At 41.6% G+C, this 13,860-nt stretch overlaps 1 protein-coding gene across 6 annotated transcripts in view; it reads left to right on the top strand.

Moving 5' to 3' along the window:
* The window catches only part of NEK6 (NIMA related kinase 6), a 345,606-nt gene that overhangs the window by 118,843 nt on the left and 212,903 nt on the right, over nucleotides 1–13,860 (top strand). For 5 of the 6 annotated variants that reach the window (XM_068249732.1, XM_068249735.1, XM_068249736.1 and 2 more), the window contains one exon: nucleotides 7,403–7,652. The gene's annotated coding sequence lies outside the window, so the exon portion shown is untranslated. Of the gene's footprint in view, nucleotides 1–7,313; nucleotides 7,335–7,402; nucleotides 7,653–13,860 lie in introns of those variants that run through there. The other variant, XM_068249738.1, reaches the window with a different exon arrangement.

Genomic DNA, 13,860 nt, shown 5'->3' with positions numbered 1-13,860 from the left:
GGACAGAGGAAAGATACATTGATTTATTACAGAGACAGTGTAATTAGGAAGAGCTGCAGTAAGCCCCAGCACATTAGAACAGGCATATGAACTCATAGGATAGAAGAACTAAGGCTGAAAAAATTGTTACAGAGTCTCTTTAAACGATGGTTTAGTACCTAATGCCATCCAATCAGAAGTAATTGATAAATTATTGTTTTATCATTTGTATACTGATATGATGTGGTGGTGCATTATGCTTATGCGCAAATAATTAATTAAAAATGATAGAACTTACTGGAATAAAATGATTGGATGGAGTCATAGTATGGGTGCATGTTGATTTGGCATTACTGTCTTATTGATTATGGGAAATCAATGGAAATATTCAATGCGTCTGAAAGATTGAATAGATTTGGCTCTAGAGCTGATATTGTGGCAAAATTCCTCCCACAGTGTGATGTCAGCTTCTAGGTCCTGACAGTTTGCTGTCTGTGAGCCTTGCTGTATTTGTGGGAAATAACAGCTGTTTCCAGTATCCCCCTCTGTGCATATGTATATCTATAAGAAAAAACAAACTTTTAGCCTATCACATTGTTAGAGGGTGTGGTTATAGATATTGACATTTGGTGCTGTCTGTTTTTTTTTTTTCATGTCTGCCAGTAGTAAAGATGACTACGTGCCGGCGGATAGTGGATCAAACAATATGAACAAATTACATGGCGAATATCAATCATTTATTGATATTTCTTCTATTTTTAACATCACTTTACAATGTATTGATTTATTTGTTCCCCCTTTTCACTACAGTTCCTCTATAAAGTAAAATGTCTAGGCCTTGTCTTTATAAATCTGCCCTTATAAAATAGAGGGCTTCCATCAGGCATGTTTATTGCTGGCTGCTACAATAACAAGAATACTTGCCTGACATCTTATCCTAGCGCACTGCAATGGCTGTCTGACATGAGTTTCCTGCATCAACGTATTTGACTTTTTTCTCTATAAGATAAGCATTGTCTGTTGTATGGATGGTTGCTATTGTTCCCCCCCAATTTAAGTGGCACTGACAGTGTTTGCTGCACACTTACTTCTCATCCTCTGTCTTGCTTGTCTAAATAGACATAAGCAACAATGTTCTCCAAGGTATTCATGTTCCTGCGTCACTTAGTCGATAGAGATCTCTACGGATGGTACAGCTTCCCTCTGGTACCTGTGGGGCTATAGATAGACGCCATCGCTTACTGCAGGAAATTTGCATCACATGCCTGTGGGTACCTTTATTCATTATATAACCTCCATATAGAGGTGACATTAACTGCCAATAGTCCTGTTCAACTTTGACTTCTATTTTGTTGTCACTCAGTATATGTGCTTTACGTGTCATTTGTCACTCTCATTAACAATTGCCTGTGTTTGTTTTGGATAATTGCCATGTGCAGGGCTAACTGATTTGACAAAATACCACCTGCTATGTCATACCAACAAGTCTGTGCAAAGCAGTGCAATATTAAACAATGGGAAATTAACAGTAAACAGAAGTCTAATTGGTGGCTGTATGTTACTGCACATTATTATTATTTATTTATTAAAGGGGAACTTCAGCCTAAACAAACATACTGTCATCAAGTTACATTAGTTATGTTAATTAGAATAGATAGGTAATATAATCTTTTACCCACCCTGTTTTAAAAGAACAGGCAAATGTTTGTGATTCATGGGGGCTGCCATCTTTGTCATGGGGGCAGCCATCTTTTTGGTTGAAAGGAGGTGACAAGGAGCAGGAGACACAGTTCCAACTATCCTTTGTCCTGATAACCCCTCCCAGATGCACGCGCTAGGCTTCAAATGTCAAATTCAAAATGTACAAAAAAAAAAAATTGCACCAAAACAGCAGAACAAGAACAACAAAATCAGAAATCCCACCATACTTTGCACAGCATCAGGGGAAAAAAGCCCGGGCAGTTTTCTTCTGTGCAGCTAAAATGAGGCTTGTGTAAGAGAAACAAAGTTCTGATGCTGTGAAACTGTTAAAGAAACATAAAGCCTTTTCAGTGCTGCTGAGTCAATTTTTAGTCCGGAGGTTCACTTTAAGTACCATCATCTTTAACTGCGTAAACAGAGTACAATACAGAAATTAGTGAAGACCATAAATACATAGTTTGTGCACAGTATGCAACATAAATAACATACCCGTATATACTCGAATACAAGTCGACCCCATGTATAAATCGACTCCAATATTCAACCCTCTTAAGCTGGAATTTTTTATTCACTCAAGTATAAGTCTACCCAGCAAAGTTAATGGCTGCACTTGGGGACCAGGAGAGGTTAATGACTGCACTGCATACAGTATTGCAGTCATTGACCCCTCCTGTCCCTTAAATGCAGCCAGTACCTCCTTCAGGCCCACAAGTGCTGCAATGATTCACTCCCTTTTATGCGGCTCAGTATTTCCCCCCTGCCCCTTTCCATGCTAATTGTTGTGGCCAGGACTTTAAGACCTGTGTTTTCTTGGCATTTCCTTTCCTCAAAGTATCACTTACCACAGGTTAAATTGCTGCAAATGGGAATGTCACTATTAGTACACACCTAACTCAGTGTGCTCAGTGCTGGTCGTGACTCGTATATAAGTCGACCCCTATACTTTTATGTAGTGAATCAGACCTAAATTTCTAGACTTATACTCGAGAATATACAGTATTTCATACACGGTATGTTAGCATTCAACAATACAGTTATATGGTCATTTAATAGAATACCAGTAAGTAGTGCTAAGATTAGAAACATTGGAGGAGGACCTTGCCCTTGTGAGCTTACAGTCGAGAGGCATAAGGGGTGGATATTCTAGGTAAGATGGCAATGAGGCTAGCAAGTGATGCAGTGGTTATTGACATCAAGTTCAGATCTAAATTATAGTGGCCCATATGCAATTAACTTTTTCTCCTGAGTTATCTCTTAGGGGACAATTTTCATCTTCTCTTTACAATAAGTTTTCAGCATTTGAAAACATACCCAAATGTTGGGGAAATAGCACGATTATTTTGAGTATTTTCTTGCTTGCTATTGGTTTAGAATGCATTTTATGACAAGGGCGCATATGCAATTCATTTTTTTCCTGAGGTTTTTCCTAAAAGATCATTTTTCATCTTGTATTTAAACTAACTTTTCAGCATTTTGCAATTGAAAAAGTATCAAAAAGTAGTTGAAAAACTACTATCAGAATTATTTTGAGTATTTTCTAGCTTGCTGGTGATTTAAAAAGCATTTTATTTACAAGTTGTGAAAATATCACCTAGGCAGGTAGGAGAAAAGTCAGGAGAAAAAATGAATTGCATATGGGCTAGTTGCCCTTATTCAATTCACTTTTTCTCTTAAAGGACAACTGAAGTGAGAGGGATGTAAAGGCTGCCATATTTATTTCTTTTTAAGCAATACCATTTTCCTAGTGTGTGCTGATCCTCTGCCTCTTAAACTTTTAGCCACACACCCTGAACAAGCATGTAGCATCAGGTGTTTCTGACATTATTGGCAGATCTGACAAGATTAGCTACATGCTTGTTTCTGGGTTATTCAGACACTGATGCAGCCAAATAGACCAGCAGGGCTGCCAGGCAACTGGTATTGCTTAAAAGGAAATAAATATGGCAGACTCCATATTCTTCTCACTTCAGTTGTCTTTTATCCGTCCCCAGCAACCCCCCACCTGGGCAGGCAGGGGGGCAAGTGGTATTGTATAAAAGGAAATACATATGGCAGCCTCCATATCCCTCTCATTTCAGGTTCCTTTCAAGTTTTCTCCTAGGTGATATTTTTACACCTTATAAATAAAATACTTTTCAAGCCACCAGCAAGCAAGAAAATACTTGCGACAGTACTTTTTCACCTACTTAATGGTACTCTTTCAATTGTTAAGTGCTGAAAAGTTATTTTAACCACTTGCCGACCGCACGCTTATACCGTGCGTCGGCAAAGTGGCAGCTGCAGGACCAGCGACGCAGTACTGCGTCGCCAGCTGCAGGCTAATTAATCAGGAAGCAGCCGCTCGCGCGAGCGGCTGCTTCCTGTCAATTCACGGCGGGGGGCTCCGTGAATAGCCTGCGGGCCGCCGATGGCGGCTCGCAGGCTAAATGTAAACACAAGCGGAAATAATCCGCTTTGTTTACATTTGTACAGCGCTGCTGCGCAGCAGCGCCGTAAGGCAGATCGGCGATCCCCGGCCAATCAGCGGCCGGGGATCGCCTCCATGTGACAGGGGACGTCCTGTCACTGGCTGCACAGGACGGATAGCGTCCTGTGCAGCCTCGATCGCCGGGGGGGGGGGGCAGCAGGTAGGAGAGGGAGGGGGGAATTTCGCCGCGGAGGGGGGCTTTGAGGTGCCCCCCCCCCCCGCAACACCCAGCAGGCAGAAGAGATCAGACCCCCCCAGCACATCATCCCCATAGGGGGGAAAAAAGGGGGGCAATCTGATCTCTCTGCCTGCTACCTGATCTGTGCTGGGGGCTGCAGAGCCCACCCAGCACAGATCAGTAAAAACAGCGCTGGTCCTTAAGGGGGGGGTAAAGGGTGGGTCATCAAGTGGTTAAACAGAAGATTAAAAACGATCTCCTAGGAGAAAACATAAGAGAAAATGTGAGCTGAATAAGGGCCAGTATGTCTCTCTCTGAAGGTAAACAATGACTGATTAAATGCTTGTGTTAGGATATGCATTTTATAGAGGAGCTGTCAGCCGTACTGTCTCAGAAAAAAACCCTCATATATTAGTAGATAAATACTTGCTCTACTTAGATAACATATGTATTGCATTGTTCACGTTTTGATTTTAGTGATTTTTATATAGTAAAAGAAGAGAGAATCCTTCTTAGGATTCTCCATTTTAACTGTATCCATCTTGAAGCCAATTTTGATTTCCTCCCTTACTCTCCTGTACCTGATTGTTTATGCATTGCCCGCCCTCCTTTCAGTCTTAAGGAACTCCCACCCAGCTCTGCAATAGAAAGTGCATTGTCTCAGCATGAGAAATATTGGCCAATCAGAGTGGAACAGAGGTGTGGGAGTGCCTCCAAACTTACTGTCTACAGTATAAAGACACTGCTTTGTATTTGATCTGAGGAAGCGGATTGTGTTCTGCGAAACGCATTATGTCTGATGAATAGTAAGGCTACGTTTCCACTGTAGCGTGACATTTTCGCCTGCAAAAAAATTGTACGCGATGTTCAAACAAATGATACAGGACCTCAAATTTTTTCACGCGTATGAACGCTAATGAAAATTTGCATTGAATGGAAACAGCCCCATTCACCACCATTAGTCGCAAAATCAATGCAAATTTTCTGAGAGAAAAATCTGACACAACGCACAAGTGGAAACCTAGCCTAAACCTTTTGTTTGAAATTGGCTTTGCCCCTTCCTTTGAGATAAGCCACTTTTATTATTTAGATTTTTTGCTATTTTTAGTCACATAATATAGACATACCGTTCATCCACCACCACCTATTTTTTGGAGCGCCCTCTCCCTCCCAGTTGGATCTATGGAGTGGCAGTGAGGCTTGCTGGCATTTTATAAATCTGGCAATTGTACATTTTTAAGATGCATTTCTTTTGAATGCATCAGTCTTATAAAAGTGGCAATCAGGCTGGAAGGAGCCAATCTTTACAGCTGATGACCACTTTTCTGTTTATTGCAGTCTGTTAAGCGTACATTTTGTTGAAATAGTTTTGCCTTTCATGCGATATGGTTGCTCTTTCCCTTCATAATTAGACTCTATAGTTATCTTTGTGTTGCTTCCCTATCTTCATTTGTTATATTTACTCTCATTTCCTGTTCTGGTGATACCTAACACTGGCACAGAAAGTGCGGAAAAACTCTCCAGCATAGTAGAAACGATCAGCATTTAAAATGTGATTACTTTTGTGAAATTATACAATCCGATGACATGACCGACTGCCCGACCAAGCGACTGCACAACTTGTATTTTTTGCGCAACCAACTCATTTGTATACTGTGAACACAAGCGGAACGACGGACTGCACTATATAGCCTTATTCAAAACAGGTACAAGTCATTCAAACGACTTGTACACGCTTGGTCAACTGCACGATATCAGTCATGTAAGTCGCTGGTTGCATCACGTAAACTGCCTGTTATCAGTTGCTCGCCTAGTTGTTTGTCACCTGTACACACGCCCAACTATTGTCCAACAGACCCAGTTTGGATGATAGTTGGGCAGAAAAGTTGCACACGTGTGTGAGCCTTTACAGAGTGTATAGTCGGGTCACTAATTGTACCTTCATATGAGCTCACGATCTGATCTTTATCATAGCCACGGACTAATTTTCTTATGACAGTCTAGGGCCAATTTGTGGGGGCCAATTAACTGACCAGTATGGTTTTGTGATGTGGGAAGAACCAGAGTGCCTGAAGAAAACGTACACAAACAGTACATACAAACTCTGTGTTGAGAGTGTCGTGCTCAGGTTTTGTACCTATGGACAAAATATCCACAACACCACCATGCCAGGTTTGCACCTTCCTCACTGTATCCAGAAACAGAATACAAGCTTTGTCTGGAGTTGGCCTTATGCTTAGTACAGTAGATGCAATTATCCATCAGATAGATGGTCAAATCGATTATTTCCGACAGGTGTGATATGATTCCCGATCCTTTTACTGATCAATTTTTGTATAGAAGTGATCAGAAAAATGACCGGGAATCAGATTGGACCTGTCGGAAATAATTGATTCCACCGTCAATCTGACGGAAAATTGCATTGTGTGTACTAAGCATTAAACGTCTTTGCTATGGGTATGTTCTTTAAAAACTTCCATTATACAGAGAAAAAAAAAACATGAGATCACCCCACATAGTACTCTTTCCACTAGTGGAAATAGCTTGAAGTGTGTGTGTAAGAGGGCACTGTCTTGTAATAGGCAATTATGAAAGCCCATCAATTCTGCCCTTTCAGACGACTTTATGTCATTTCCACAATCAAGCCATTTTAGCAGGCCCCCCAAATGAATTTCCCCTTGTCACCGTCACACATTCATGATGTGCTAAAAATGACTTGTCATTGTATCACGCTGAAATGGCTTCCATGAAATCAGTTTCACGCCGAAAGTGTTCTTTTTATGATGTCTCTTGGAATTCGTCCATCATGTCCCTGATTGATGGGTTAACCGTCTGCATTAGCAGAAGAAACAGAGTCACATTTCAAGAACACAGACGTCATATCCCCTTCTCCACTGGAGCTGTCCAGCTCATGTTACTACCCAAGCAAAGAGGCAAAGAAAACATATCAGCAAACATATGCTCGTCAATGGCTAGCCTAAAGCTAGCAGAGGACATCTCTCTAACTAGGTATTAAAAGCAAGCTATGTCGCTGTACAAGGGAGAGTAAACCTAAATTCTTTTTCTAACCTTTTCAGACAAATGCCTTTGAGCCTATGGCAGACAACTTGCTGAAGAACTACAGCGTCTAGTAGAGCCCTGACAACTGCTGGATTGTACTCCTGAATTTGGCAAAAAGAGTACCTGCTATAAGACATTGAATCCTGGCCTACTGCTGTACAGGAGCTTTTTAAAGGAATACTGTACTTGGGGAAATCAGAGCAGCCACTCGGATAAGAGGATTTGATTACCTGGTGGAAACAGATCTCCTATAACAGACACAAATCGGTAAGTCCCCCATTTTTGAATTTAAGCAAGTTTGTTAAGGAGTTGTTATTATTATTATTATTGATCTATAAAGCGCCAACATATTCCGGGGCACTGTACAAAGTAGGAAAACAAACAAGGGGTACATAATGATACAGACAATGATATAAATCAAATATGGACAATACAGAATGGGTGATTACAATGACAGATATAGCAAGATGAATAAAATGTACAACAGAGTGCAAGCTATGACATGAACAACAAAATCCAAGACACATAAGTGTGAGAGTTTATATACAAATGTGTGTGTGGATGCGTGTATATATATATATATATATATATATATATATATATATATATATATATATATATATATATATATATATATATATATATATATATATATATATATATATACTGTGTGTGTGTATATATGTATATATATATATATATATATATATATATATATATATATATATATTTATTTATATATATATATATATATACACACACATACTAATGTACATAATAAATGGTAATATTTCTAATATTTCTATATGGGCAGCTGAAGTAAACACAACCTCGTTCCTTGAAGCGAGTGGAACATGCAAGGAATTTTGTCAAAGTCTACAGCCTCGGAAATATGCTTTGATCCTAAGCCTTGCTGTCAAGCCACAGAAATAAAATATGTATCTTTTTATATGGTCTTTACGCCTGAAAGTTCTTTTGCCTTTTTATTGTTCAGCAGTTAAATGTTAACCATCCCCCTAAGTGAAACATGTTTTGTCTATAAATTATGTTGTGCAACGAGACATTTGAAAGCATTGTATTTTTAGTACTTTGCTGTAGCTTGGAGGCATCGCAGAGCGTCATGAAATGTGCAGAAATACGTTTCTTGAGTCATACTACCATGACTGAGCAACCAGCAGTTGAAAATTGTAACCTTTTTACCCAGAGTAGTTGCAGTTATGTTATTCCACAGCAAAGAGGAACCAGACTCTGGGATCTTTTACAGCTCAAGTATGAGAAAAATGCTTTTGTTAAACTACGCTGACCAGACGTCCTGCTTTAGCCGGGACGCGTCCCGGATTTGGGGGTTCCCTGTCCCAGGCTGCGCTATGTCCCAGGAAACGTCCTGCTTTTAGCTGCAGGACGTCCTGGCCTTGGGACTCTGGCCACCGTCCATTGCATTAACTGGCCGCGGTGTCTAATAGACGCCACACCATTTCATAGCCTGCAGCCCCGCTGCAGCCTGCATAGTCTTCCGGCAGGCAGAGCAGGGCTATGGGAAGATGGCGTCCGAAGCCCTGTAATGGAGACTATTTGTATCTCCAGTACAGGGCTTCGGGCGCCATCTTTACGTAGCCCTGCTATTCCATTCAGCGCGGGAGATTGGATGAGCAATATCTCCGGGGGGAGCTGCGCGCCAGAGGCTGGCCGGGAGAGGAGACTCCTGTCAGGTGAGTAAATTATTTTTGAAATGTTGCACAAATTGCGTTTATTTTCTGCTGAAATGTTGCCCAAATTGTGTTTGTTTTTTGCTGAAATGTTGCCCAAATTGCATTTGTTTTTTGCTGAAATGTTGACCAAATTGTGCTTGTTTTCTGCTGAAATGTTGCCCAAATTGCGTTTGTTTTCTGCTGAAATATTGCCCAAATTGCGTTTGTTTTCTGCTGAAATGTTGCCCACATTGCGTTTATTTTCTGGTGAAATGCTGCCTACATTGCGTTTATTTTCTGGTGTCTGGGGTAACTGTTGCTGCATTTATTATGTAATGGTCATAGTTAGCTATATTTGCTGCTTTGGGGTTACGGTTACGCTCCGCCCATACAATGTCATGGCCACACCCCACCGCCAATCCCCCCCACACCCATTTTTCGGCGCGAACACCCCCCGGAGTATGTAAATAAACTGATTTTTTGCTTACAACGGGAGTTTTTTGTGTCTGTTTTGGAGGGGTAAGTCCACCGCTACCTACTTCATTTTATCCATTTTAAAGAAATATTGTTTTTACCCTGTTGGCGCCTCTGTACTACTATTGCAGTTGTTTCCACCCCTGGTGGAGGGGAAATCTTTCTTTTTCCCGATCTACAGAGAGCGACTTCTTAATCCTGAGTGGGGACAGGTCTAATCTCCTCACCTGCCTTCATAGTGGTTACCTGGATGGTAAGCTCTTTTTTGTGAGTATAACCTACCTATACTTACTTTCCATACCCAATTTACAGTACATACTACACTATACTGGGCTCTCGGCGTCTTCCCTTATACTTCAATGTGAATGTTGGTTACAGTGGGCAAGGCCATCTTCTCCTCCTGGCTGTCTAATTCTAATGGTAACACTATTTGATGGAGTGGGCAAGGACACCACACCACACCATTCTCCTGTCTGTCAGGTGTAGTTCTGGTTGACTTGGAAGGCTGTGCTTCCACATTGACCCTACAACGCAGTTTTGAGGACGTAACTATCATAGCCTACTGGTTTTCTATACAAAAGTAAAGATATTTAAGCGTCTTTACTTAAATTGAGTAGTAAACACTGGTAGGAAGTTCAAGGTTTGCCCATAGTTGTACTGTAAGCATGTGCTTTGTTTTTTTATACTTGAGAGGCAGGTAGCCCAACGTTTGACAAGTGCCAGTATAGGGCGGTGTTTGATGCAAGCAAAAAGGCTGTAGATATATGTCCTATGTTTGGAAGTGTAACAGTCAGCTGGAAAGTGGCAGCAGAGCTTCCATTCTGAACAAAATAGCCTCTTTCAGATGTAAAGGCATAAATCACAGCCATTGAACAGAAACTTGGATATGCGTTATTAAAAATTTTATTATGCTCTATGAAAAATGTGTCTGTGTGCAGACATTGTACATGTAGCCACAGAAAGGCTGCTTTTTTTCAAACTGGTGCATAGATCTGTTTACGTACATCAGAGGAGTGTGGCAGGCATGCTTCCAGTGTTTTGAATTAGCAATATTTGTGATCCCTAATGACTCTAATGTTTCCAGACTACTGTATCTTTGTGTGTCTGTATGTGTGTATACAGCTACATACAGTATGTTGCCTTTTTTTCTAAACGGATGAGTATTTACTCATTATTAAGTGCAGTAAAGTATAAAGTAAGTTATTGCATCATCTAAAAAGGGAGCTGGATGAGAACATGCATACTTTCTGCCAGTATTTAGCTAATATAGAGCTTGTTTACATGGATGAGTCTTTTTGCATTTGATCTGTGTTTCTGAGGCACTCTGGATGGATCTTAAGCTATATATACTTGTGGGATGAATGCTGTCTGAAACAATCTTTAGTGATCTCTTCAGGTGACCGTTTACATGCAAGCAGCCTGTGAATGTGCTGTTCCGTTCTATGAAAACTAAAGTAAGAGGATGAGTAGGAGGAATCCTGCTGCTCTCAGGGAGAATTACATTAGAGGTCAACTCACCGGATTGAAGAAAAGGAGGCTGCAAACAAATTATTTTTATTATTATTTATTTATAAAGCGCCAACATATTCCGTGGCGCTGTACAAAGTAAGAAACAAACATGGGGTACATAATAATACAGACAATGGTGTACACCAATATACAAGATACATAATTAGTGACAAAATACAAAGAATGATACAAAATACAAATGATAGAATTGGTAATGACAGTGATAAAAGTAACATGGTGAATAAAATGTATAATGGTTACCAAGACACAAAAGGGGGAGAGAGCCCTGCCCTTGCGAGCTTACAATCTAAAGGGAATGGGGGGGAGACAGGAGGAGGGGTAGTATGCAGCAACTATATAGAGGCTTTGTGTTTTAGGATACCTAGTAGGAGTGCAATTTGGTCTTAGTACAAAGGGAAGTGGCCTAAGGTAGAGCATATGCTTGTTGGAACAAGTGTGTTTTTAAAGAGCGTTTAAAGGTAACAAAGGTTGGCGAGTGATGGATGTGTTGTGGGAGGGCATTCCAGAGGAGGGGTGAAGCGCGTGCGAAGTCTTGTAAACGTGAATGTGAGGAGTTGATTCTAGAGGAGGACAACAGAAGATCATGTGCCGATCTGAGATTGCGATTGGGTTTGTATCTGGAGATTAGTGAGGATATGTACCGGGGAGAGAGATTGTGGAGAGCTTTGTAGGTTAGGGTTAGGAGTTTGAACTGAATCCTCTGGTTAATTTGCAGCCAGTGAAGAGCTTTACAAAGTGGGTCGGCAGAGGAAGATCGAGAAGAAAGATGAATGAGACGAGCAGCTGAGTTCAGTACTGACTGGAGCGGGGCCAGTTTGTTAGATGGTAGTCCACAAAGTAGTACGTTGCAGTAGTCCAGATGAGAAATTATGAGAGCATGTATTAACATTTTAGTTGTGTCTTGAGTGAGAAAGGGACGGATGCGAGATATGTTTTTGAGTTGGAGATGGCAGGAGCTGGTTATGGAGTGAACATGAGGAATAAAAAAGAGAGATGAGTCGAATATCACCCCCAAGCACCGAGCTTTGGGAACTGAAGTTATGGGAGTGTTATTAACATTTATTGTTACTTCAGGCAGTGAGGTGGACAGAGACGGTGGAAAAATTGTTTTACTCCTATTAAGTTTTAGGAAGCAAGAGGACATGAAGGAGGATATAGCAGACAAGCAGTCAGGAACACGTTTAAGGAGGGAATTAAGGTCTGGGGTAGAGAGGTACAGCTGTGTATCGTCTGCATAGCGGTGGTATTGAAACCCGAATGAGTTCATTAAATCACCAAGACCATGCATGTAGATGGAAAAGAGGAGGGGACCAAGGACAGAGCCTTGGGGAACCCCGACAGACAAAGCATGAGGAGAAGAGATCTGATCTGAGTAGGAGACTGTGAAGGACCTTCCAGAGAGGTAGGAAGATAACCATGTGAGAGCAAGGCCCTTTATTCCGACATTTGAAAGTATTTGTAGGATCAAATGTAATTTTGATTGAGATTACATAACGCCCTGTTAACCTCCTTGGCGGTAACCCCGTGTGTGACACGAGGTAAGCCGCCGGAGGGTGCCGCTCAGGCCCTGCTGGGCCGATTTACATAATTTTTTTTTCAAACACGCAGCTAGCACTTTGCTAGCTGCGTGTTTGGTCTGATCGCCGCCGCCGATGCACCGCTACCCGCCGCGGATACAGGCCCCCCCACCCGCATACCCCTTGCGCAGCCTGGCCAATCGCCGCCAGGCTGCGCTATGCGGTGGATCGGGACTCCCTGTGACGTCACAACATCCATGACGGGGGAAGCCCAGAACGGGATTTCCTTATGGGCAAGCGGCGCCGGCGGCGATCGGAGGGGACGGGCAGACGCCGCGGGGAGGGGGGAAGCATGTAGCTAGCGCTAGGCTAGCTACATGCTAAAAAAAAAATAAAATAAAAAAAGGTGAAAAAAACCCTCCCGCGGCTGCGCAGCCACGGGAATTATACCGCCAGGGGGGTTAATGAGTATTTGACCTACGCTTGCCTTGTGTTCCCTTTTATAAACATTACCTGTTCTATTCTTCATTTAGACTCAGGGAACAGTACAGAGCGATATCGGAAATGGCTCATGATCTCTGAATAACAAAGTGCCACGATCTTAAATGTAGTTCCCGGAGCAAACACAATTTGGCCCTACAGCCATTGAATGTGATCATACAGGGCTGCCACTGTCATATGGTTCCACAGCAGCGCTTTGCTGATTGCCATCGATTTAAAAGCGTTGCAGGAAGGGCTGTAGCGGGCCGTGGCTCTGACTGTGCTTTCTTTATTGTTTAGAACAGCTGAGAGGATGAGACCAAATGCTATTCAAACTAGATAAAAAAAAAACCTTACTTGATCACATTGGTCACATATTCATACATTTTGATGAGACTTTACGTTGAATAAAGTGGCTGCTGTGGAATTCTGTAGTGCTTACCAATGCCATTTCTGAAAATGACTGACAATTCAGCTTCTGCTTTGTGGGGTAAAGTTCATGTCCTTTCTACTCAGTATGTTTCTAGTAGCTATTCTGCTGTTCCTGTGACTCTCCTATAGCAGTTAGCAATTCATTCCTTAGCTGGCTTTGTTTTAACAGATCAAGAAGGGGCAGAATGTAGTGGGTTCTTAACTTCCACTTTTCTGGATGTGCCATGCGCTAGGCTAGCTACATGATTCTAAAAAAAAATAATTTAAAAAAAAGTGCTGCACTGCCCCCTTGCCGCAATAATTGGAACGGCAAGGGGGTTAAAGGAGATCTAAGGTGAAAATAAACTGATGAGA

Source organism: Hyperolius riggenbachi, chromosome 8, assembly GCF_040937935.1.
Source record: "Hyperolius riggenbachi isolate aHypRig1 chromosome 8, aHypRig1.pri, whole genome shotgun sequence".
NCBI classification, from domain to species: Eukaryota; Metazoa; Chordata; class Amphibia; order Anura; family Hyperoliidae; genus Hyperolius; species Hyperolius riggenbachi.
Note: the sequence above shows the minus strand (reverse complement) of the source record. Positions and strands in the feature narration are given on the sequence as shown.